This window comes from Strix aluco, chromosome 5, assembly GCF_031877795.1.
Source record: "Strix aluco isolate bStrAlu1 chromosome 5, bStrAlu1.hap1, whole genome shotgun sequence".
Lineage (NCBI taxonomy): Eukaryota > Metazoa > Chordata > Aves > Strigiformes > Strigidae > Strix > Strix aluco.
In genome coordinates this window covers 59,356,400-59,382,169 of record NC_133935.1, presented here as the reverse complement: position 1 = coordinate 59,382,169, position 25,770 = coordinate 59,356,400, and the positions used below count along the sequence as shown (strand labels likewise).

Genomic DNA, 25,770 nt, shown 5'->3' with positions numbered 1-25,770 from the left:
TTCCAGCATAAATGACAATTCTGTTGTCCTTGCAGACAAATTGAGCCCAATAAGATTTCAAATAATAGTGCTGACTGACTACATGAATGTAAGTCAGGGAGAGCTTAATTTTATTTCACTACAGTTAATGGGGATTCACTTTTATTTTATTAGAATGAAACAAAATTTATAGAGATGCATGAAAGTTACTAACTAAAATCTGCAGGTTTCTTTCATTATAATCCGATTTCATTTTTTAATACTACATTCATTCTTAGTGCCCGATTTAAGTTAATGCAAAAGCTTTAATAAATTCCAGTGACTTTTTATCTGTTTTCATTAGCAGAAGTTTACTCAAATCAGCTGACAGACTGCAACACTGAGAAGCTGAACAGAGGACAGGGGTTTGGAAGAGAGAGTGGAACCAGTCAGTGCACTGAAGTGTGTAAGGCACAAGTACAGAACAAAGATTCAGATGTGGTGCTACGGGCGTAGGTTAAACGTGGATGGGGAGCAGGAAAAAGAAATCAAGTAGGATGCATCATGCTTACTTTACAGACATCGTCACATTCGTGGCTGCTGACTCTGGCATACAAGTATAGGAATGCAATCTATTGCCCATAACCTGCCATCTATTTTTTTCCATTCATGTGCGTGATACATTTTGAACAAAGGTATGGAAGGGAAAATTATCTGTAATGAAATAACTATATTTTTAATCGTTTTCCACTACCTGCTTGTTATGTCTAATATCAAAGTAAAAATACATTCATCTTTACAATTACCATATTTATGCCTCTTAATTCTGTTTTTTTCTTTTCCCATTTGCCCCTCTTGCATTTATTCATTCTCCACTTTTCTTCTTGATGTTCCTGACAATCATCATTCTCCCCTTCCCAGGCACAAAAGTTATCATAAATGAAATTGTTAACGCTGAATATTAAAGACCATCATTACATTTAGAATGAGTACCTAAAAAAGGATTAATAAAGAAAATAGTATAAGGATAGAGTTAGTGTTTCAGATTACCAGCAGATTCAGGAAAATAACACAGTAACAAGTTTACATTCTCAAGATTACAATTATTATCCCAACATGAATATATGGATTTGAAATGAAAGCTTAGATCTGGGCAATTTGAAAAATACCACAAACATTTTTGCCAAGTAAACTCATATCCATCATGTAGAGAATAATTTCTTTCATACTACTTTTATTAACTAGCTATACTTCAGCTCCTACTAGATAATTTGGCTTCTAAAATGCTACTTCCTGTAATTAGTAATATGTTTCTGATCTATACAAACATTATTTCTGTGAAAATTAGTGGAAGACAGCAGTTTCTTTAACCCCACTATGCTATTCTGCAGTATTACCATGGTCATTACTGCAGAATCTGAATGTACCCGCTTCTGTCACTGTAATGCGTTTGTCTTCTGGTCCTCTTCCCATAAGGGAGAAATATGCAGATGAGTGTCCTGTTTTGTTAAAGCCCTTTTCTCTTCTACTTCTGTGAGTTATTTTGTCCTAGGGGCTACTGAGAAGTTGGTCTGTTCAGAGAATACACATACAAATAAACTCCCATATATTCATATTAAAAAAAATAATAATTTAAAAATACTCTGGATTAGAAGTGAAATATGATGAAAATTATGGTGGTCTTCATTTCTTCCTTCCCCAAGACATGGACAGCCCCCCTGAACAAGGTCCCTACCCTGCACAGAGGATCTTTAGTCTTTCCATCCCAGGGGAGGCTTTTCCTGGAGAAGCCCAGTGATCCAACACAGGCTCCACTCCCGATCTAAAGGGAACCAGGCCAAGAACTCTGAAAATAAACACCAAGACACTGAACATCTTCCAAAGTCCTGTGAGGAGATGACAGAAAAATCAGAAGACGCACACATTTAAGTAAAGATAGCATGTACTGCCTTCTTCAACATTTTAAACTGCTACATCTTCACACACTGGTGGTACTGAATGCATAACTTGCAAAAGGTATGGGTACTGAAAATTATATCACCACCTGACAAGACGGTGGAGTGTCCTAGCTTACAGAAATTCTTAAATCCAGGTAATTCCCCATGAAAAGACACATTTGGGAGTTTTTATGCATCCACTGAACAGGTGTGTCACAACTGTTGACAATACTTCACAATGAGATTTATGAGAATTTATCATTATTCCAAGTAATATTTCAGAGAACTCTCTGAATGTGTTGTCTAGGGATTGCTTGATAGGTTATAAAATCTATGATCGTTTTGACCCCAGCTCCAGCAGTGAGATACCTGAGGTACACTTGCCATTCAGTTTTCTTAGCAGAAGCACATTCAGAAAAAGCTAAACAAATGCTACACGCTTTTAGCTCCACCTGGAACTGGGAAGGACCTCCCACAGGAACAACTGGTGAGATCACAATGCCATTTAGTCTTGGACACATCCCAGCACAGGCTCATTCTGCTGGTCTTCCAGTGACGAGCATCAATACTATATCACACTGGTTTGTGCTACCTGACACACCTCTGGCTAACGTAGCAGTTTCTTCTACTGAAGGTCTCAAATCTGGCTGCTTCTGGTTACTTCCTTCATTTCCTTGGGTTTTCCTTCACAATTCAAAAAAAGACAAGTAGTGGAACAGAAGAAGCCTGGGAAGGGCTGCATGGAAAAACGGTTCACAGCCTTAGCTAATGTCAGGGAAAAGCCAGGACAGCTGAGGAGCCATAATCATCTTTGATTACTGAAGTGAGGAAAGTTGAACCAGCAGAATGAGAGTGCAATATCTCAGTGCTGACAGAAACTAACAAACACAAAAAAAGGAAGACAGGAGAAAAGAAGACCTATTGCAGGCTTTGGTAACCCATCTACTTGAAACAAGCTGTCCATGACGTCACATTCCCCTAGCTGCCATTCTCTGGTTTGGCTGGAGAAGGCAAGGAGTGAGAAAAGGAGGCAGACATGACTGAACACTAAGCAGTGAGCTAAATCTGCACCTTAACTTCCCGATGAGGAGGCCGTGCAAGTCAGGAAGACCAGAACTGGGAGCCCACAACTCTTTGTGAGAGAGTTCCCCAACAGCTTCATTCTTGGTGGCCCCTGTGCGAAAGGTGAAGGAGCTATGGGGAACCCCACCTTCCTTTCAGTCTTTCATTGCCTCTTTCTCATCCGTTTCCAGTTCCTCAACAACAAAATATGACCCTAGGCACACCAAAACCACATCTTTCTAGACAAAAATAGTCACTTTGAGCCAATCCTAGTGCTCTACATCCTCTTGGCAATGAAGAAGAGGCCAGAAGAAGAGAGAAAAAATCCCATTACTGGCTATCAATATCCCTGACTATTTCCTTGCTTGATAATAAAAAGAAAAATGAGATATACTGAAGACGGAAGTGGGATATCAGACAGACTCCAGTATGCTGAGTCTTAAATACACCTCAGTACCAATGAGAAAGAAAAAAAATCAAACTACACAAATAGGATCTAGAGGCTCTATATCACTGCCCCCAAGTGATTCAAAACCCTTGAATTTTAGGCATTTGTCTCACAAGAGATCAAATATTTAAGGCAAAAAACCTGCTGAAATTATAAAAACTGATATTATAACTGGTGGCAGCATCTTCACAGGTAATCAACAAGCTCATTCTCACTTTCACTCAAATTCATTCTCCCTCTCAGCGGAAGGACATCACAAAGAGCGAGGATGGTATCTTTATTTTAAAATTTTTACTGGTCATATTAATTAAAAGCTATATAAGTCAATTCATTTAAGTTTTCTTTGTAGCACAATGGCAGTCTGTTAGAGGCAGTTCCAGAAACAAAAACAGAAGTGAAAGGAAATAAACCTCTGATAAAAGTAATTGATAAGCTTAAAAAAAACTAATTGCAGTGCTGTTAATAATGTCACTGGCAAGTTTATAGCTGATGTCTTCCAGGCTACACCAAAACTATGTATGTGTAAAATGTTCATAATAGAGTATAAAAAGCCTAAAATTTATTAAGGTTTCATGCTGATCCTCCAGTCTGGCAAATGTTTGTAAAAAGAAAAAAAAGACAGTGTTAAGTAAACATTTCAGACCTCAGCCTTCTTTATATGCCTTTGAACCTTTGCTTTCATGTGGAATACCTGACAGCCCACTGAGAATAAATGCTGAAAGGCCCAAAGATGGGTAAAACAGAATTTCTGACTCAGGAAATAAAGATCAGCTGAATATGATTCCCATATGGCAAACCAGATCAATGGAAAGCAAGACCAAAATTTACAATATCTATACTGTGCAGTACAACATGGAGGTTGTCTTTTATTGCTGGTAGCAAAACTCCCAGTGGCCAAGAATAAAAGCAGACACGAAGATTATACATCCACTAATGGTGAACTCTCAAAATACACATTGATAGAATTCAGAGTAGAAAAAGGGAAAAAATTGAGCTTTTATTTAGTGTTACTGAATACCAATCAGCAATTAGAGCAATCAACTTCCAGCACAAAATCCAGGATTATTAATATAAAGGCAAGTTTTCAAAGCCAAAGGGAAAAAAAAATCCAGCAGATCGGATTACCTGATATGAAAAGAAACACTCTTTGCTGTAAAACTAAAACAGCTTCAAGGCTACTTTTGTGATAGCATGTGTGGCTGAATGTGAGAGAATGTATAACAATATTATTACTTTTATTTCAAGGTTTCCTGTAAAACCTCAGGTCATGCTCATGAAGACTTTCTTAAAAAGCAGTGATAAATCTGATTAACAGTTTTTAGAACTTGAAAGAAGGACAATAGGCAGGAGGGAGGTAATCAAGCAACTGAACCAGCACCGCAACACTCTCACTTGAGTTAGCAGGAATCCTCTGTCAGAAATCCTAAAGCAACACACCTAGCCATCTCTGGTCAGCTCTCAGAGGGCACATGTAGTTAGAAGACTGCAAGTAAGGGAAAAAGGTTCAACTTTTCAGATTCTTCTAATGCAGTTCAGATGGAAACACAGCAAAGGGAAATTCTTAAAAAGAGAACACAATTGGCAATTTTTTTAGTAAATACACAAAGACAGAAAATCACTTTCAAACTTCAGTAAAATATTTGCTCTATGCTAGCAGTAGTCTCAAACAAGAAAAAAGAAACTTCACAGCATCTTGGACCTACCTCACATTACACTACTCCACCATTTTGCATTTGAAAAAAAAGATGGCCACAGCAACATCAAAGTCCTGTGGTTCCCCAGACACCAGAACTGGCCCAGAACTGGTCGTTCCAGGATGACCACAGAGAGATGAGGGTTCTGGTCAAAACTAGGAACTTTAGAGCAGTGATGTCTCCTTTCCCTCTATAACTAAGCAAATGAAAGAACTTGACACTATGTATGGACAGAGATGATTTGCCTAAACATTTCCAATACAGTTTTTCCAGTAGGTGGAAATATACCCTATATGTGTAAAATAAATAGTGTACATGACAGAGAATCTACTGGCATTCAACCTGGATGATCTTCATAATGCATGGTTTCACCACTGGTGAGCAATGCAGTCAAGTGAATCCTGGCTCTGAAATCCTAAATACTTAAGCATGTTACTATGTGTATTAACACATACTTTCCGTGGTACTTCATCAACAATGGTGTGACACACTTTACGCATAACTTTAAGCTGCAAATGCTTCCACTAGAGAGCAACAGGGAAACAGCAAAGAACAATAATATTCCAAGAAAGATCCTCTTCCACAAGAGAACTGATAAAGGAGGACCTCATAAAAATTCTAGACCTCAACAGACTGCCACTCACCTGGAGAAGGTTATTTTCCCCCTATTACTAACTGCACACAGCTGCTGTGAGCTGGACCACAAATTTGTACAGTTAGAAGACAGAGAGTATATAGTCTCCTCTACAGGGCTAATAAGCTCTCTTCTTGCCTCTTTCTTGGGCAACATTACCATTCCTTTAGGCCAATAATTGAGGCATCACCTCTGACTCTCTCAGTCTTTGGACACAGGCATCTAGGTACTATAGATTCATATATTTACAAAATATTTACATGTAAATATTGTAGGATCTCTACAAATACTACCTTTAAAGTATGTCTCTTCTCTCAAACTGTACAGCTATTATACTCCCATTGCTCTTATTTCAGATCTTGTTCCCATCTTTTGTTCTAATCTTGACAAACGCAATCTCGTTTCACTGACATAAATCCAGTATCCCATTATATATTAATCACTTATCTTCCATGTCAAAGCCTACCTATCATCTCTCATTCCATATCTAGAGGTAAACTCCTTTCTCCTTTAGGTCCAGGCTGCCAGCTTCCATCATCTATGTGTTATTTTTTCAATTAAGTGTCTTCAGGCTTTTTATCCAGGCTGACACCTCACACATCTGTGAACGTCCACAAGACTAACTGATTAACCTCTTTCAAACTGCTCTGACAGGAGACCTATGGAAAATTTTAAAACAGATTATTTGCTGATATGCTATGATAACTCCTTGTTTTCCTGTCCTCCCTTGCCTGTTTCTACCTGTAGCCTCTACCCATATATTTAAATTGTCCTGCTTCTGGGTTGGGACTCACAGTGGTTCTGTGTTTGCACAACACCTAGCAATGGCCTTCCAGCCCATGTTCAGTGCCCTAAAATACTGGCAAAGGACAGACATGGAGATAATGAATACTGATATGCCAATAAGCACATTAAGTGCTCTCCTGCTTCTTTAAAAATAAAAAACAGTGGTCAAACCAACATTCATACATTTTCCTGGTTGTAAAGTACTCCTGGTATAATTCCATCACCAAATTTGAGTGTGTGTTAGAAAAGCCCTTATATTGCAATCTAGAGTTTCCCAGTGAAATCTACTGTGAAGTCCTTAATAATGTCTTTTTGCAAATAACTACTCTTAGTGTTAAAAACAGCTCTTCTCCTAGGTGACTGTTACGCCCTCATAAGGTGGACCAACAATCCTCTATTATCAAGTTTCTCCTCTCCATACAGTCTCTTTTCTGTATAGCTTTTTAAGAAACTATCAAAAATCAATGTCAACACCAAAAAGGAATGAAGGGAGGAAATTAAGCAGAAACATCTAGCCTTCTTGTTCCTATTTAAAGATAAATCTTTACACACCCAAGGGTATAAAGTCCCAGTTTAAATATATAACATCCATATTTATCTGATTAGTCAGCATAAATACACACACCTTTTTCAGAGTCAGAACTTTCTGCTCTGGATACAGACACCAATATTGAAAGCAAAACCAGCAACAATCTCTCTAGATGTACACCCTTGTATTTGCTTGTACTTAAATATTTATTTGGTCAAGGCTCAGATACTATTCCAATTGCTCAGTATCATTTCCTGTCTTCTTACTTATGTACTTGCTTTGTGTTTTATCAGTTGACATATTCCCTCTCGCTTTTTTAGATTTTTGATCAGCTTCATATTTTACTTTCACAGAACCAGCAAGTTACAAACATTCACGACACCTCAAGTCATCAAAAAAAAGGACAGAAATCCTTCAAAAATATCAGACTGTTCTTTTTACCTCTTATTATTCTGTATTACTTTCTTATAATTAAGAAAATAAATCTTAAAATCTAAGTTGTTGGAGGAAATGAAGCAGTACCACTCAACAACAGCAAGAGCCAAAGCAAGAAAATCGTTATCATGTAACACACAATTGTGAGAAAGAGTTTCAACTCTCACTTCTGAATCAGATCTCCAAAGATTTTCAGTATCTAAAAATACAGTGTATCTTTCTCTCATATTTTTATCCCTGTGGTATAAAAATCAAAAAAAGCAAATTAGAGACACACCTCAAAACTGTAAACTGACTTTATTTTCCATCCCTTGTACTCTTTTACAAGCTGAATGGTGTTCCTACCAAACCAACTTCCCACACAGCATGGCAAGATCAATGCAGATCTAGCCTCTTCTCTGATCAGCCCCAGCTGCGGAGGATGGAAACCCTGCACACTGCAGAACATATGGGGTACCAAGCTTTAATAGCCTGATTCTGTAACACCGGGTTCAGGAAGTTTTTACACGTCCTATTAATTATAACAATATCAGTGAGGCTTGCCCAGCAAACAAGCCAAAGCAGCTGAGCTCTGCAAGAAGTTTTTCAAAGGTATAATGGAGTTAACCAAAGGGCATTAGTAAGTACTGAAGGAAATGGGGGGGAGGGGGGATAATAAAAACAGGCAATCAGTTACAAAACATGAGATGAGACTTGAAGGCTACTATTCCCTCTTTCAAGCATAAGATTGATTTTCTACTGCATCCCTAAGCAAATTACTTGAATCTTTAGCCTTACAGTTCCACTTTAACTTCTTCCTGATACATCTGACATTTCAGCTGACATGAAGCACTTTCCATTGTACAATGATTTTGGTAAAAATGTGATCGTTTCTTGTACTATCACTGTATTTTATGCAGCTTCTTAATTTTAGAGTGTACCTCTAGTTAGGTAGAAGTTTTAGGACCCTCCTTCGTTGATGAAACACTCCTTTTCTAGAATCATCCCCTCCACTGTTAGGATCCACTTTAAATAAGCATGAGAGGAAAGAAAACTCAGAAAGTACAAGCAAGCAAAAGCCAACAGAAAAATTTCAGAGCTACACTGCTCAGAATTAGCAGTGCTCTTGAAAACAAAAGCAAAGATTAGGAAGAATTGTGGCAGAGGAAGGTTTCTTTGACCCAAGTATCTCACAGCACAATTACAGGGCATGCTTGCTTAGCACCTCAGCCCTGACAAGCCACTGCCACTGTTCAGGGCATCATGTGCCTTGCCACAGCTCTCATCCAAAAGCCCTGTCCTGCCATCTAGGAGGGCTACAGCTACCACTCTAATGCTCTAGTTTTTCCAAAACCTATAGATTTTTACAGCTGAACATGAAATCAGTTCAAGTACTTCGGAGCGCTAGAAGCAAGTTAAGCTGTCTGCACAGATACAACCTTTGTATATTCTGACAGTTCTATAGCAAAGAAAATGTATCATAATCCCAGAAGTTCAAAAACCGTAACTGGTCCCCTTAAAAAATGGAGAACGGAAGTTTCCCTCTCCTCTTCACCCTTTCATTATCAGCAGGATATTTCTTTCTTCCTGTTTCTTTTTTTTTTTTTTTAATGTGAACATGTTTTCCATCTGTCCTGTCCTAAGATTTCAGAACTCTTCTGTCTGCCCATTATGTATGTATGTGAAAATGAGTATACTGCCAACCCCAGGAGGTACATTATGTGTTTTCCTTTATATAGAAAAACCCATACACAGTGACAACACAGCTTTTTTGTCAACTACACAACTATTTGCTGAGACAGCAGAGGAATGCGGGGTACCAGGATTCCTAGTTTCTACTTTCTAAGAGCAGCACACAGTCAGGCACTTTCAAAGATGAACGGTAACAGCATCTTCCTTTGCATCATCAGCCATGGCTGGGTCCCACTCTGTAAATGGAAATCAGGGGCTGCTACCTGGGACAAGTTAACCAAATCAATTATCATCAAGATACTAATCCTTTGTAGTGCAGGTCACAATGTATCAATGTGACTTACCCAAGCATTCAGTGTGGTGTGCGTTTTCTGAAAGGCAATGCAGTAAAGCAGATGGGCCACAGGTCTCCTAGACTACGTATCTGAATTGTATTTTACATTTTGTATGAAGTGACTTTAGTGCCAACATTCACCCATCCATTTTACAGGTAAGATAAGAGAGAGTTATCTCCTTTAAAGAAAGAGTACTGAGCCTTAATGAATAGTAATTATCAGGGAAGGCATAGACATTTTAACAATATTCAATGTAAGAGATAGGCCTATTATTCTTGTTTCTATTAAATCTGCCTTAAATAAAAAGATACTTGAATGAAAACAGGATGATCTTTTTCTCTTTCTAAGTAAATAAAATCATATGAAAGCAAGAGCTTCCACAATGGACTCTACAGCAGGTGCAGAAATTATGCTACATGAAATAAATTTGCACTGCCTAGTATTTGTTTCAGTTTGCAGTCTTTTGTTATTGTCTTGAATCTTATTTATTTGTTTATTTAAATCCTTAAATTATTAGTGGTCAAATTTAACATCCCATACAAACATAAAACCATCAACAGAAGATTAAACTAAAAAAACCACAATAGTCTGCATGAGATTATACTGAACTGCAAACAAAAGTGGCAAAAGCAATTAATCAACCTTAACTGAGCAAAAGCTCTAGATCAACAATGGGGCTTAAAACAAATTAAAACTTTGCAAATGGTCACAAAAATGGATTTTTTTATTTCAAGTATACTGAATTTTAAGAGACTTCAAACTGTTAAAATTGCAACCCAAAGACAGAAACACTGCTTATGTAGTTACTCACTATATATACTCATGGTGCTAGAATTTTTTAACTTCTTTCCACCAACAACAAAAATGCAGGTCTTCAATGAAGGTACAGTTGTGGAATAAGCAATGCCTTCAATGTTATCTTGCAATAATCAAACCGAAGTCGAAGTCAAGTCGAAAGTACATCTTATAACACATTGATTTGTGGTACAGCTAACAGTTGGGTTTCATTTGTTTTGGGTTTTTTTTTTACTTTTGTGAAGTTTGCTAAAACTGTATTTACTGCATGTACTTCAGATTTGCCAAGTGGAAATTAAAAAGCACAATTTTCACTTATGCAAAACATGTTTTGCATAATAAAGGGATGGTAGACCTGGAAGCGGTTTGGATACAATTATTAGATATTTAACACAGGCCTTACTACAAGACACATACACATGTGAAGTAAATTTTAACTTAAAATAATTTGGTTTAAGGCATTAGAAAATTCCAGGATGAATTATGAACACTTATATACTAGCTAATTCACTTTCCCTCAAAACTGTGACAAACTGAACAGTACAAACTGCGACCTCTGTACTCAAAATGCAGAGAAGGCTTTCCAACAATGAGATCTGGTTGAGGCACTTCAGCAATAACAGGACTTCACCTTCCAAATATCACATCCATATTAAGCCCGTAGATACACTGTAGGAAATAGCAAAACGACAGGTCTCTTATAGCAGGTTTTTAAGGAAACCTTTCCCACTCTTCCTACAAATAAAGCAAGCAGATGATCTGGGGGCTAATTCAACAAGAATTGTTTCCCAAATCAACATCAATCATTTTTTTATTCAGGTTTTTTTTTACTGAATATGCATGGCATTTTCACCTTGCACTAAAATCCTTGCAGTAATCCAAGAGGAGGAAGCAGCTTACTCAGTACCTGACTCTAACGCTGCACAAGGAAAAAGACCAAGAGTTAATTCGCAGCAAAGCCCAAAAAAGCTGTTCCATCCTGTTGGCTTCATGTCCCTTCAGCTCATCTACTAGGCTTCTGAAATCTACGTCAAACAGGTTGGCCAAAAGAAACACTGAAATTTGCCAACATAAGATGATCCTCCACCCGCTTTTCACCTGCCTTTTCCATTCACACTCCTTATTTCCAGTAATCTTACTGAACTGGGCTGTCCTGGTTGAGATGAGGAAATGCACGGCAAATGTCGTTGCAGATGAGGCACCAACAATCAGAGTCTTATGCACAGGCATGGACGTCTTCATCCCAACCTTGTGGTCTGCAGCCATCTGCAGTCCTGCATGTCTCAGTTCAAGGAGTAAGCCAGACTGTCTCCGACCCCAAGCTACAAGCTGTGTCACTGGTGAAACAAAGGTTTTGGTCACTCTGAGAGGCAAGCCAGCTTGAGCTGGTGGGTACCTGAATCTGAGAAGAGTGAAACTCTCCGTACACTCTCCCCAGGAGAGTTCCCTAACTGCCAGCTTGCTGGAGAGAGCAGGGAGGAAGCTTTCAGCTGCTCCTCTGGTGAGGCTGGGCCACGGTGAGGGAAGCACACAAAATGTCCATCAGAAGGCTGAGTACAGAGGTCACCAGTAACATGCATTAGCCCAGAGGACAGGGACAGGCTTTGGTCCTTCCTCAGGAGATCTCTGGCACAGCACAATGAAGTCCCCAAATAAAGTGTGTGAAACACCAGAGAGAGAGACTGAATCCAACACCTCTGCCTGGTCCAACTGTGCTGCTGTATTTCTTGTCCACCTCCATCATGACTCAATTTCATTTTAGAGCTCAAAGAGTTAAACTACAGTTACACCCTGATACAGTATTAAGCAAATTAACAGAAAACAGTGCCTTGGATCAGGAATATCCTGCACAAAAAAACATTACTAAGAAAAAACACACTTTCCTAAAGAATGTGTTTTCCTATACATTTCTATTCTTAAGAGTCCAGGTTAAAAGTATGAACTGACCATTTTCCTTATGCAATTAAACTATCCTTTGTGTGAGAGGCTAATTTCACACTTATTTCAGTGGTATCTAATTTCTCTCAGAAATAATTTCTGCACACACTTAAATAATTCACAAGGAAAATGCGCTGTCTACTGACAGAATGATAACATTTGTTTAGATCAACCGTAAAGACAGATGTGCACAATACTGCAACACCACCAAAAGAAATGGGCTTAGCTAAGTTTTGTCATTTGGACAGTATCTCTTTCACTGGATCATTAGCTGCTTAATTTTTCTTCTCTGTAAGTGTCAGGGCTACCACAAATCGGTACAGAATCCAGGCAGTTAGTGAGAAACATAATAATCTCTGAACATGACAGGCAATGTAAAAACCTGTTTCTACTCCCCTTTGTCCATCCAGTCTTAACTTACATCGAGGAAATGCTTCCAGTCTTCATCCAAGGATCTCCCTTTAGAGAACCCAACTTAGTTCTCACATTTACTGTGCCTGGAATAGAGCTAATTTCTCAGTCTCCAAAGCATTTCAGCAAGTGAATGGGAAGTGGTAGATAGATTAAATTAGAAGATCAGAGTTTACAGTCATTGAGCTTCAGAAAGCAATTTACTGGCATTCTCTATTTAATTATATCAACACCTCATAACCATTAATGAATTTATCTTTACTGCACTGAGATTAAGCAACTCTATCATAAAGTTCCACAAGAAGTCTACATCTGAGCCAAGAATTATAAATTTTAGGATGTCACTTTGTCTACATCATCATCATTCTTCACAATGTTAAAAGCAGTTAATTTCAACCTCATGAGCCATGACTGCTGCCCCCTTCCCCACCTACTTAAGATAAAAAATAATATTTGTTTCTCTTAAGGCCATTCTTGCCCACTACATTCCTACTAATGTGTTGAACCCTGACAGCAGTTTACTGAACATAAGGAAAATAAGTATTTTTCAGTTATAGGCCGACGGCCTGACATGTACAAAACCTGCTCCCCCTCTCCAATCCACAATGCCTCCTTGACGCAAAAGGGAAGGCAAACAAAAAAGTGGGAAAAAGGGGGGGGAAAAAAGAAAAAAAAAAAAAAAAAGGCTGAAGAGTGGGAAAACAGCTTTCTGCACTAACAGGGGAGGAAAGAAAATACAAATCCCCCAAAGGCTGTCCACACTTATGACACTCATCTTTCTCTGCTTCAGCAGTCTGTTGGGGTTTTTGTTCCTAACCCCTTTTCTGGTATGAAACTCCATTACCTTCACCACAGTTTAGATCAGTTTCAAGAAGGGTGCAGGAGGCAAGTTCTGAAATCCTTTCCATGTACACCAAATTCTACATATATACTTAGGTATCTGGCAAAACAAAAAAAAAAAAAAAAGGAGAAATACTTAATTTTAACTTCCAACTCTAAACAAACCTGCACTTCTGTAAGGCAATCAAAAACTAATATCCATAGATATGTGCAAAAGTACCAAATCTGTCATTGAGGAAAATTAATCTTTAAATCTATTACAAACTAGTGATCCCTGGAGACCTCCAACAGACAGGGTCCATGCCTGTTTATCAAGAGCTAAACAAGAAGGTAAAGATTTCTGGGAGGTTTTCAATTTTGTGCCTGAAATCTTGGGTTTAGGTTGCTCTCCTTGAAATGTAAAGAAAGAAAGAATTGTGATTTATCTATTATAACCAATGTGCTTTTCGTATTTTTGTATGAATCAAAGTACTAAAAATTTCTGGAGACAGTAATTTGCACTAGGTTAATAACTACTCGTAAGAAAGATATTGGCGAACAAAACACATTTTCTCAATATACTGTACCGTCTTCCACTAGCAGGCACACACAAAACACAAAGAGAACATACTACATTCAGACAGTACTAATGTTCAGGATTTTAACATCGCTCCCCTTGTTACAACTATATAAAACTCTCTGCATAAAGGTTACCTCTAACACATCTTCCAACTCTTAAACACATTAAAAAACACCCTTATTACATTGTACATTTAACCACAACACAAGAAAAGGTTAGCTCCCAATAATAACCTTATAAAGAAAGTACAGTATCAGTTAAATGGATTTTAAGCAAGGGTCCAAGATCATATTAGGCAGCAATTATAAGCTACAAATTGTATTTCATATCTTCAGCAAGAGTTAGCACAAGTCTTGCTGAGTCAAATCTCTGCTATAAAACCCCTTGCCATGCTTTAAATGCTGCAAGCAGCTGAGCCCTGAGGGGTTAAAGCTAATGCTAAAGGTAGAGGCTTGAGGAGTTGACCAGGTATCTCATGGCCATAGATCTAAGCATGTCAGTTACGGGCATATATACCATACTGTGTTTACCAGTGAAGGCCAGGAGTAATAGATCAAGTTCATCAGCTGTCTCGGAACCTACCACAGCAGCAGCAGGGCGAAACGTTAGTTTCTCTGTGCCTACAGCAATCTGATGGATGGTGACTCACTATTTCCATCCGTCAAAGGAAAGTAAACGCATTAAAAGTGTTTTTTCCAAACAACACCTCCTGACAAAGAGGCCCCCTAAGTGTTGGGAGTAAAAAGAAGCGAAAAAAGAACCCATCCCAATCAGAAGGCCTCAAAGAAGGAGCATTCTCTTACCACAGCCCCCCAGCCTAGCAAAGCAGCCATCCTTGCAGCCTGACCCAAAGCATCATGTACACCGTGATGAGCCACCGCTCTCTGCAGCCAGGCTCTCAGCACTCACCTCGCCGCCTTTCCTCCTGCCTCTGGGAAGGTCCCCCAAACTGTGGCAAAGCAGGGGGATCCAGGGGACTTCCCCACTGGAAGGGGTCTCCAAAAGGAGCAGCTTGCTCCCTCCCAAGTATGCGGCGCAAGGCCTGGGTCTGTGTCTTGTTTTGTTACCGAAGCATTCCAGGCTGTGTCAGTTTGGATTGCAACATAAATATTGTGCAACTTGCAGACTTCTTAGTTCCAATTATGGTAATATTGCAGGTGACAATGAGAAAGATACTTTTAATAGTCTGTGGTCACTTTCTGCTCCCACTCACCTGTGACTTAGATGAAGAGAAATTCAGTTAAAGGAAATTTTGGTGATAACTGAATTTGGAGCAAAACTGTATGCCTAATAGTGACTTGAAAAAATGGTGTCTTCCCCATTCTGGTACTAATTTAGTGATAACAACAAAGACCCAAATGGCAGTCACTGGGTATACAAGAGTATTTATAAAACTATATTGAAGTGATACATAAGTATAATTAGAGGTTTTGATATAAGTATATTGATTCACTAAATGTACAGGAGCCTCTGTGTAGTAACACTAATGGTTTAAAATTTAATTCTAGTTACTGAAGACATGTAGTGAAACAGGTGAAACGGGTGAAAACTCTAGTTAAAGTCCAGGACAGTAGGTTCCATTTTTACACATAATTGAAGAATATAAATATATTCTTCTACTGAGTCACACAAAATTTTAAAGCGCCCAGCCTGCAATTCAGGAGGACCAGTCAAGTATCATGTAGTTTGCTCCACCCGCTACCTTTCTCAGACCTTACAGTAACTCTCATGCGACAACCAAATGATAAGGGGAAGGAAGAGTCTCAAGAAATGAGAGCAAAGCCCAACCTGTAGCCATGCCCTTTCTAAAAGAATACGTAGCAAATTACTGGTGTTCATCCACTACGTTGCAAGCCCAAAGCTGTTGCTAAGTGCCAGACTTGCTGCATATGCGCAGTAGCACTGATCATGCAGCACACACAACACCCTACAGCCACAGCACGAGGTATGTCACGCTTGGCTATCGTGCTTGGCTGACTACGCTGGACACCACTGATTTAAAACAAGAATATACATTCATCTTTTAAGGAATGTCTTTCTCGTATGTCTTTGGATCCTCAACAATGATGTACCTGACTGCTGTACTCTTGTAAGATTCATTTACTGACTAAATGGAAGTGAACCCTTGAAAGTATTTAAGTATTATGAAAAAAACACTTTGAATATGGATTTTTCATCTTAGTGGTAACTTGCTCAGAGCCTGTCAACAGTTGGTGTAAAAACCTGTCTTGAAAGAAAAACCGAAAACACTTGGAACTGGCTTAAATACACACATGCTGTTCCCCAACTAGCCCCAGTCTAGGTGGCTTTAAAGAGCCGCTAAATTCCTGGTAACTTCTCAACCTCAGAAACCAGTTTTGCACATGAACCTACAAACACATCCAAAGCATCCACCAACCTCAGTGCCTAAGCCAAAACAAGAAGTCTTCTCATCAGCTTCAGGAAATTTGGGATCAGGGCTGAAGGTCTTGGGAGAGATTTTTCAACACAAGTATGTGGCCGTCCTCTCAAGCACATCCTCTCCTGAAGCATGAGACAGGTCAAGCTGCAAGAAGGGCACCTCTGTGCCACAGGAGCTGGGCCGCTCAGTCTGAGCAGGGGTCCTGCTGCCACCGGTGGCTCAAGCTGCTCCACCACTCCCCACTCCAGATCCCGCTGACAGTCCAAGCCCCCCTGAACCCTACAGCCACCCCAAGGGCCGACCAACTGCTGGGGCATGGCAAGACACCAATGCCACAAGCCATGCTCTGTCTGGAAACTAATTTAAACCTGGTCTGGAAGCAGCCTCCCCTCATTTTTTCAAGGAAGATTTTGGAAGGGCAGGTTTTCCCATCACAACCCTTAAAATACCTTTTGTACCTTGTGAAAGCCACCCTCCAGCACAGTCAGTTCCTCCCCAGAAGAATCCCGCTCCTGAAACACATTCTCTGTTTTAGCAAAGGACTGAACATTTTTGTCTTTACTGACTGCACTCTTCTTTAGGATGTCTTCTGCCCCATAACCTGAGATGCATCAGATCCACCCAATGCATTCGTTTTCCTTCTGAAGGCAGTAGCCTCCTTCCTGGAAAGCTGTGGATGGACACAGGAGCCCTGCACCACTGTGCAGCCACGCGTGCGGCCGCAGGCACGGACACACGCTGCTCCCAAAACTGCACAGCTCCGCTGGAGAAGCATCTGAACAATCATCAACTTCCCCACCTAGCAGGTCCTGCAGCTATACACAAATATTTTGGCAGTTGTACCAGTCTCATGGCTTCTCTGTAATCAATTGAAAGCATTATCTGGCTCCCAGATACAAAACCAAAAAAAATCCAACAAAAACCCCTCAACTAACATTTTTAAAAGGTTGCCATATCACAGCTCACAAGATATAAATTTCTGGGTGCTTAGGTATACTTCATGCTCTTTCCTCGTCAATAATAAACAGAGGCCTAAGAACAGACTGGTCACCACATCCAACGCTAAACACATCTTTAACTCTTCTACAAGATGTCAGTCACTTAAAATAGAATTAAATGACAAAATATGTCAAAATTTGTCACAATATGCTTAATTCCTTTTCTTAAACAAAAGAATGTGCAAGGATTTATGACACCATGTGAAACTTCTTCCGTATAGTCAATATAGTTATCTCTTGAATTACTGACCATACATATTCTTCAATGTACACTGACAGTTATTGTGTACCAAGAACAATTTACAAGCATCATCACAACATTAAAAGTAATTTAAATGCATTCAAGACTGGTAACAAATGAGTCTGAATGAATTTCTGCACGAAGGCATTTCATGATCTTTAGCAAAGTACCATCCTAATATTTTTACAATTTCAGCACCCATATATTCCACTAATTGATTTTCAGTGAAGAATGATTTCTACCACATATCGGGGAGTCCTCAGCACCCTTCCTCTTACATTCACCTTGCTGTACAAATTATAAACATTTATTCTTTATTGAATTAAGTATGTTCTTCGACAAAGATGAAAACATGTTGACACAAGTGAAAAGCACAACAGTTCACCAGCTGTGCATATCTCTGCAGTCTGTGCACACCTGACTGCATTAGGTTTTTGTGTTTTCATTTTTAGGTCATGAGAATACTCTAAGTGCTGTAATGAAACCACAGTCCTGACTGTGTTCTCTCACAGAGAAGTGCCTCAAATCATAAATATTTCAATTACTGTATTTTAGACTCTAAAAGATGCTAGCCTCTGGTTTCTGTATACTTTTCTTCCCCTTTATCTTCAAGGGCTCTGTCCCTCCTCTGCCACACTAAGAAAGTGATACTTTGATTTGCAGTAATTAAAAATCAACTTTCAATGTTAACTAATAAATAAGTTTCCAAAGAATTAACAAGATCTAATACTTAAAAAATAGCTTGCAACGCTCTACGGCTTCAATCGTGGCCAGCGTAAACTGGCATCGCTCCCGCGTCTGTCAGATCTGTGTCTGACCACGTGCACAATGCCAGCGTGCAAAAAGTTCATTATTTTCTCCCATAGGTGAAGTGAAGGTGAAAAAATTTATTTCATATTCTGGGTACCAGATAAAAATCACACCGCTCTTTCTTTTGTGAACCCAAGCCCCTATTTTCTGAGAGGCTGCCCACCTCCTGGCAGCGCTGCCTGCGCCTTCGCTGGCTCCTGCCCAGCCACGTGTTTTCTCTGGCCTCTTTCCACAGCACTCCCCAACTCTCCATTGTTTGTGTGTTGTCCCTCTCCTTTCCAAAGCCCTTCATGACTTCCCACCACTAACCCTTAAAATTTCCTCTACATTATTTGTACGTGGTAAAACTTCACAGTTCCTGATCTAATTTCCAAGCCGTTAAATGTCAACTACAGGTTTTATTACACAGGTATTACCCACCGCTTGTTTTACTAGGTGGGCTACAATTCCAGGAGATCAATATGCGTCCTCAACATCAATAGTAACACTTACAAAAAGAGAAACCAACAACATAATTGAAAGTAACTTTTTAACAAGACGACTTAGCAATGATGGAATGGCAAAGTTTAAATGGCATTTAGGGATATTCACCTCTTAAATTTTCTTCACCATTTCTGGGCAAATTCAAAATCAACATCTGATAGATCCTTAGCACAGTATTGTGATTCAAATAACTTAGCAACTCTGATATTGTTTCTCTAAACAGAAGTTCCTTGGTTTGCAGACTGAATTAACCTATTTGGTCCTGTTAGACAAGCAATGCAATACACTAAATTTGTACATCCATTCTCATTCCTTCCCTCAAAGTACAGATCACAGAAACCATAGTGGTGATATCCACCAAGATGACACTGTTTTAACATATATATACATGTGTCAAAAACGTAATTTGTCAAATAAATAATTTCAAATTACATCAAATACATAATTAGTATTTTTAAAATATGTATCGTGTTGAAATAAGGAAGCTGGATAATGAAATAAATGAGTATTTAAATTTACTTGGGAGAGAAACTCTGACCTAAGTTGCAAAATGTGCATCATGTTGCAAGAGCAAAATTGAATTATTCTAACAGGATAATCAACAAAACATCAATCTTAAAAGATGTAGGAAATTTTTCATAACAATGTAAATACTTGTCCAAAGAGATAACGGGCTTAGAAAAACACAACGACTTTCTAGTTATATATAACGATATACCACCTAGCCTCAAAATGCCACTCTTTAAATAAATTTCCAATTTGGGGCCCACTAGTACAGAATATCTCCCAAAGGGATAAGGTTGGCACAGGCCCACTGGAATCTCAGTGATCCTCACAACATCCTGGAGGCAAACTAGCTGAAACAGGACTGAGATCAGCAGTTTACAGAAATACTTCATTTGGTGCAATTTGCAGCCGTGGTCTGATGCACAGCAGAGGTGCAAAGGACCAGCTCACTGAGCAAAGGAGCTGCAGAGTCTCTGTGGACCTCGCAACCACCAATGGGCTGGAAACGTCTCCAAACAGAGACACCCCACAACCCGCTTTTGGTACCTGCTGCCCACAGGAAGGAGGGTGAAGATCAAAGTCTCTTGATAAACAAGTAAGCTCCACAGGTAGGCCAAAGCTGTGACCCCAAAGAGGGCTTGGGTTTTATGACAGAAGTCTGTAGTCACTCCTTCCACCCCAAAAGAGCCATCACACAGCAGCGAGGGGTGGGCAGGGGGGGACAGGGCAGAAAATGTCCCTTCTGCACGTTGAATGAAGGTGCTGCCTGTCCCTTAAACTCACCTGCCTGTTGCTCCCTCACACAGCCTGATCAATTAGAAGGTCATCTGCGTTACCTACAGCCACAGCTGCCACCAAGCAGAAGAGACACCCACACTTGGGGCATGTCGAGGGTACAGCTCACAGGATCCGAGGGAATCGGCTCTAGTCTCAGCAGCCAGCCTGACTAACAGACATATTTAAATAAAAAACAAACTGCAGTGAAACCCTTTCCAGCTACAGACATGCGATTACTATTTGCAGGAAGAAATAACTAACTAAACGGATAAAAAGTTAAGCCTACAATGTTCTTATTCCCCCTCCTCAACAACCTCTACAATTTACTAAAAAGACTTAAGACAGTTAATAGTATAATATGATGTGCTTAACATTTTAATTTAATTTTCCTTAGAAGAGGAACTGAAATCTTGATATTAAACACAATTCCACACATAACTCACTCTTCAGAGTTCAAACTCTACTAACACCATCCCAAACTACACTTTGGTGAACCAATAAACATTGTAGCAACTGTTCATTAAACAGATTATTTTCAGATACTTCAGTGATGACAGCATAGGCGAGCTATTGCTGGCACTTTCAAATCCAGCTTTTTGACATAAAACATGGTCTTGCCCTTAAAACACAAATCTAGCAGAAATGGGGGTTAAAAAAAAAAGGCAGAAAAGCCAAAACAGATGCAAATCAAAGGATGGATGCGTCTTATAATTTGCAGTAAACATCTTGGAAGATTTTAAGAAGTATTAAGTGTGATTAAACTACTGAGAGCCCCAGAAAGGAGAAAAAAAGATGATCAGTGTTAAATGATACTTGTGGGAATGGTCCTTGTTTTTATGCCAATCTAGAAGTTTTGAAATTTAACTTTAAAACTATTCTTGGAAATTATTACAATAAGGTTAAGTATGCTCATTCTGTGAAGGAGCAAATGTGGAAGAAAACCGGCAAACAACTAACAAAGAACTATATAATTGGAATTTTAAGATTAACTTTACTTCAAAAGATTAGTTTATTACAGCAAGCCTTTTCTGTAATTTCATCTTTTTTATTCAGTTTTTCTGGTGCCACTAATTTACACATACAATCAAGAACGATCTCAAGTCAAAACAGGACAGGGAACGGGAATCTAAATGACCAGTACTTCTTCTAACAAGGATTAGTTGAGAGGTATGCTACAGTGGCTGTGAAAAAAAAATAGATAATTTGCATTACTTCTAGACCCACTAGCTGTCACAAAATTTTAAAGTAGTAATCAGTCTGAGTGTACCAAAAATTATTATTTTGCAACAAAGTTGATAGCATTTTTCAGTTTGACCATGATTTGCAATTTTCTCCAGTCAAAATAATTCCATGGGTACTTCTCAGTGACCTATGTCCTAAATCATTTTCAATTCCTACGAGCAAGTGACCTCTTCACAATCTGACTCACAAAGAAAAAACATGATGACTCCCATGAACCATTCTTTTTCAACCACCATCAGAATTTAATTTCTCCAGAATAAACCTGGTAAAAATAGAGATAGAACAAAAGAGTACTCGGTGTTCAAGAAATATTAATTAATCACCCTATCAGAAAGATAGATAAATACCAGCCCTCACATTCTGATGATGAAAAACAAAGAGGTTAAGTGACATTTTCAATGACACATAGCAAAACACTGCCACAACACGGATCACATCTCAGAAGTTTTCTATTGTTTTCAGCCCACTAGCCTTGAATAACTCCTGTGCATGCAATGCTGAATCAGGTATATTCCTCAGAATATAAAAAAGCTTATTCTAGCTCACGTAAATCAGTCCTGAAAAAAAAAGCAGCTTATGCTACAGTAATTTTTTTAAAAATACATTCAAGTCCAACAAGAACTTTTCTAAAAATATACTGGAGTCTGACAGGAATGTTTCTAAGCAAATACACTTTTGATCTTAAAATGTTAGTTTCAACGCATTCTATTACAGAAAGCATTTTAAAAATGTATAAGCAACAGATGATTACCAGAAAAAAAAAAATCAGTCATTTCAAAAACCTATGAAACTCAACACCTGACTATTGTACAATCCCTAGTGCAGCTTTAAAATAGTACCACGTATTCACTAATTAAAATGTTCTGAACTTGATATACTTCTCTTACTCCTCCTCACACTCGAAATACCTAATTTGGTTGGTCCCTATAGACTCTTTGATAATTTTACACAAATCTTCACTAAACAGAAAGCTACAAAACATTTAGGTTTTTTCCTCTCTCAAACGTTATAAACACTTCACTGTAGCAAAGATCTTGTGACAAAAGGTAAGAATCACTGTGGTTAAACTAAAAACAAAGAAATACCCAAATATTTATTCAGTTGATTCTGCTTAAGCTTCCTGGTAAGGTTACTGTTAAATCTTAAAGCCTACACCAACAAGGCCTCACATGAAGCAGTACATTTCGGGTGCTATATATTAACAAAACAAATTAAAATGTCTAGTTATGCATCTTTTGCATGTCACTAAGTGACCTATCCATTGGCATGAAGGTTACTATATGTGTTTTGAAAATGCTGTATTTGAAACACTCTTTCCCTCAACCATTTAGAAATCTACTATTCCGAGTAGTTAAATGAATGATTTAAGTATACAAAAATGCTACAGAACACTACAGTTTTGTAAGAACTACATTAAAATGGCAAATTACTACAAAACAGGGGTCTTTTCAATATCTATATTTAATATGAACAAATTATTATAGTTAGGAAAAATCTTAAATTAAAAATAAATACTAATTTGAACACTAAAAATTGTATCTCACTCAAAAGGGTTTAGTGTAGCATTAGAGAAACCGATTTAATAATTAATCATATTTTCTTTAGAGTAGTATTACTAGCAGTAATGTTTTTCCTTAATGGTTTTAAATTACCTAGCACAAGGAGAAAAAATTAAACCTGTCAAAATCTCTTAAAACTTTGTGTCCTTCTTCCCCCCCCCCCCCCCATTAAAGTGGCTATACAGACACCGCATGCAACTTCCTAGTCCCACATTTGTAACGAAATTTCCGAGAGCCTGATCCAAGCCCATTGAGTCAATGGAGCAATTCCTCCTGATGTCAATGGAAAGATTCCCACTCACTCGAGTGAGTTTTGGATAGGGGCTTTTATGTGGGGAAAAGACATGGGGAAATCCTCTTTGGAAGGGGAACTCTGTAAGAAAGCACATAAACAACCACGGCTTCTTCTAAAAGTAGAAGCGATTCCCAGGTAGAGGTGACTGCGTGTTCCCCTCTCTGCACTCTTCCCGTACAGATGATGGTACTATAAATTTAGGGTGGTACTTTCGAGATTATTTTCCCCCTGAGAATACACCAGCAGCCCGCTTTCTGTCCGGACTATTCTCTCAAGTTTTAAATGAGTGTTTTCCTGCCGGCACTGGCTGCTTGCAGGCTTCGCCCCTCCGCCAGAAAGCCCCTCCTGGGATCTCACCAGCGCTCACCCCTGCGCCGGGAAACGGGCCCGCAGCCTCCTGAACCCGACACCAGCCGAACTGCGGGAAGGAGAAGCAAAAAACGCCTCACGGGCCGCCTTTACCTTCGCCGTGCGAGCTCAGATGGGTGGCAAACGGCTTTCCGGCAGGTGAAGGGAGGCCGGGAGCTGTGCAGCCGGCGCATCCCGCGCTCGGCGCGGCAGCCAGCGGAGCGCCGAGGCACCCGCGCCCGCCCCTCCGCGCCTCTCCCTGCCCCGGCCCACCCGGCGGGAGGAGCAGCCCCCGCCGTGCCCCCCACCCCCCGGCCCGCCACCTCTCCGCTCTCCTCACAAGGAAACTTTCTAAACTTTCCAGGTCCCACAGCCCTCTTGAATTTCAAGAGCCAATTTCAAGGGAAGGCCCCACGCACCAGACACCGAGGCCTCCCCCGGAACTCCGCAGCTCTAACATCAGTGTTTATTAATTCTTGGGTTTAGCCTTTTGTCTTTTTTTTTTTTTGGGGGGGGGGGCGACGCTGCTCCCCGCGCAGCCCAAACAGCGCCAGGAGGTCCCGAGGACACCCCCGCGGGGCTGCGCTTCCCCGCCCACGCCAGCGGGGGCGCCCCGGGGCAGCCCCGAGGGGGCGGCCGGCAGCGGGAGCGGCGGCCCCTCCGCGCCGGCGGAGAGGCGGGGGCTGGGGGGTGCGTCTCTCCCTCCGGCAGGCAGGCAGGCAGGCAGCACACAAAGGAGAAACGTGACACGTTTCTTCACCCGGGCTGTCTGCTGGGGAGGTCTCGAAGAAAAAAAAAAAGAAAAAAAAAGAAGAAAAAAAAAAAAGGAAAAAGAAAAAAAACCCCACACCACAAACGGGGAGGCGAGCCGAGGACGGCCGAGCCTTCCCGGCACACGTTCCCTCCGAAGTCGGGCCACGAGCCCTCCCCGCCTCGCACTTCTGTCCCCGTACGGGGAGGCTACAGGTTGTTTTTAATTACGCGGGGGGGCGGGGGGCGCGGGTTCCGCGGCGCTGCGCGGCCCTGCGCGGCGGGAGGGCGACCCCGCCGACCGGCGCCCCGGGAGATTTGGGGGGAGCCGCCGCCCCGCGGCCGGTCCGGTCCGCCGGGTTAGGCAGGCGCAGCCCAAACTCCGGCCGGGGCACCGGCAGCCTCCTGCCGCCGAGCGGCCCCCCCCCGCCCCCCCGCCGACGGTGCATTTTCGGGAGCGGTGCCCCCGCGTGCCGGGAGACCTGACACATGTCACTCCTGCGGCCGCGCCGGCCGCGGCGAAACTTTCCCGCGGCGGCGGCAAGTCAGTGAGCGGCGGCGGCGGCGGCGGCGGGGGGGGGAGCGGGTGGAAGTAGCAAGTCACACCGGGGAGCGGAGGGAGGAGGGGACGGGTGCGCGGGGAGGGGGGGTAACACTTACCGGGAGGAGACACCGTGCGGGGCGTCCCGGCGAGCTGACACCGAGAGAAAGGGCGAGCGGAGCCGCGCGCAGCCGCGCGCACATGCAAAGTCTCTGCGGGCGGAGCCGCCGCCGGGACGCGCGGGCCGGGCAGCGGGGGCGGCGCGGGGCCCTCCGCGGGCGCGGAGCGGCGGCGGTGCCTCGCGCCCTCCCGCCGGCTGGCGCTGCCTCGCGCTGGCGGCGCCGCGCTCCCTCCCCCGGCGTGCGGGTCCGCCTGTGTGCGGAGTGTGCCGCCTGTGTGTATGTGTTTTGTTGGGAATGCAAAAAAAAAAAGGAAAAAAAAAAAAGAAAAAACCCGCGGCTGCACACACCGACTCCTTTGGAGAAAGGGGAGTGAAGAGGGAGCCCTCACATGATCGCGAAGTGGCCTGCACAGAAGTGCTAATAATGCGCGGGGGGGGGGGGGGGGGGAGCAGCGGAGGGGCGATGGCAACAAAAAAAAAAAAAAGTGCGGCGGGACGCGCTGGGCCGTGCCCCGCTCCGCTCCGCGCCTCCCCTGGCCGGTCCCCGCCGGAGCGGGGTGCTGCGGGCCGCGGCGGGCGGCAGGTCCACCTGCTATGTAAACAAACCGTCGGGGAAGTTGTTTGCTCTCGGCGGCTGCCCCCTTCCCGCCCCCTCTCCCCTCCTC

At 41.3% G+C, this 25,770-nt stretch overlaps 1 protein-coding gene across 1 annotated transcript in view; it reads right to left on the bottom strand.

Moving 5' to 3' along the window:
* FOXP2 (forkhead box P2) overlaps positions 1-25,170 on the bottom strand; it is a 445,405-nt gene extending 420,235 nt beyond the window's left edge. Inside the window, exon 1 of the mRNA XM_074827537.1 lies at positions 25,104-25,170. The gene's annotated coding sequence lies outside the window, so the exon portion shown is untranslated. The remainder of the gene's footprint in view (positions 1-25,103) is intronic.
* Positions 25,171-25,770: the final 600 nt, after the last annotated feature.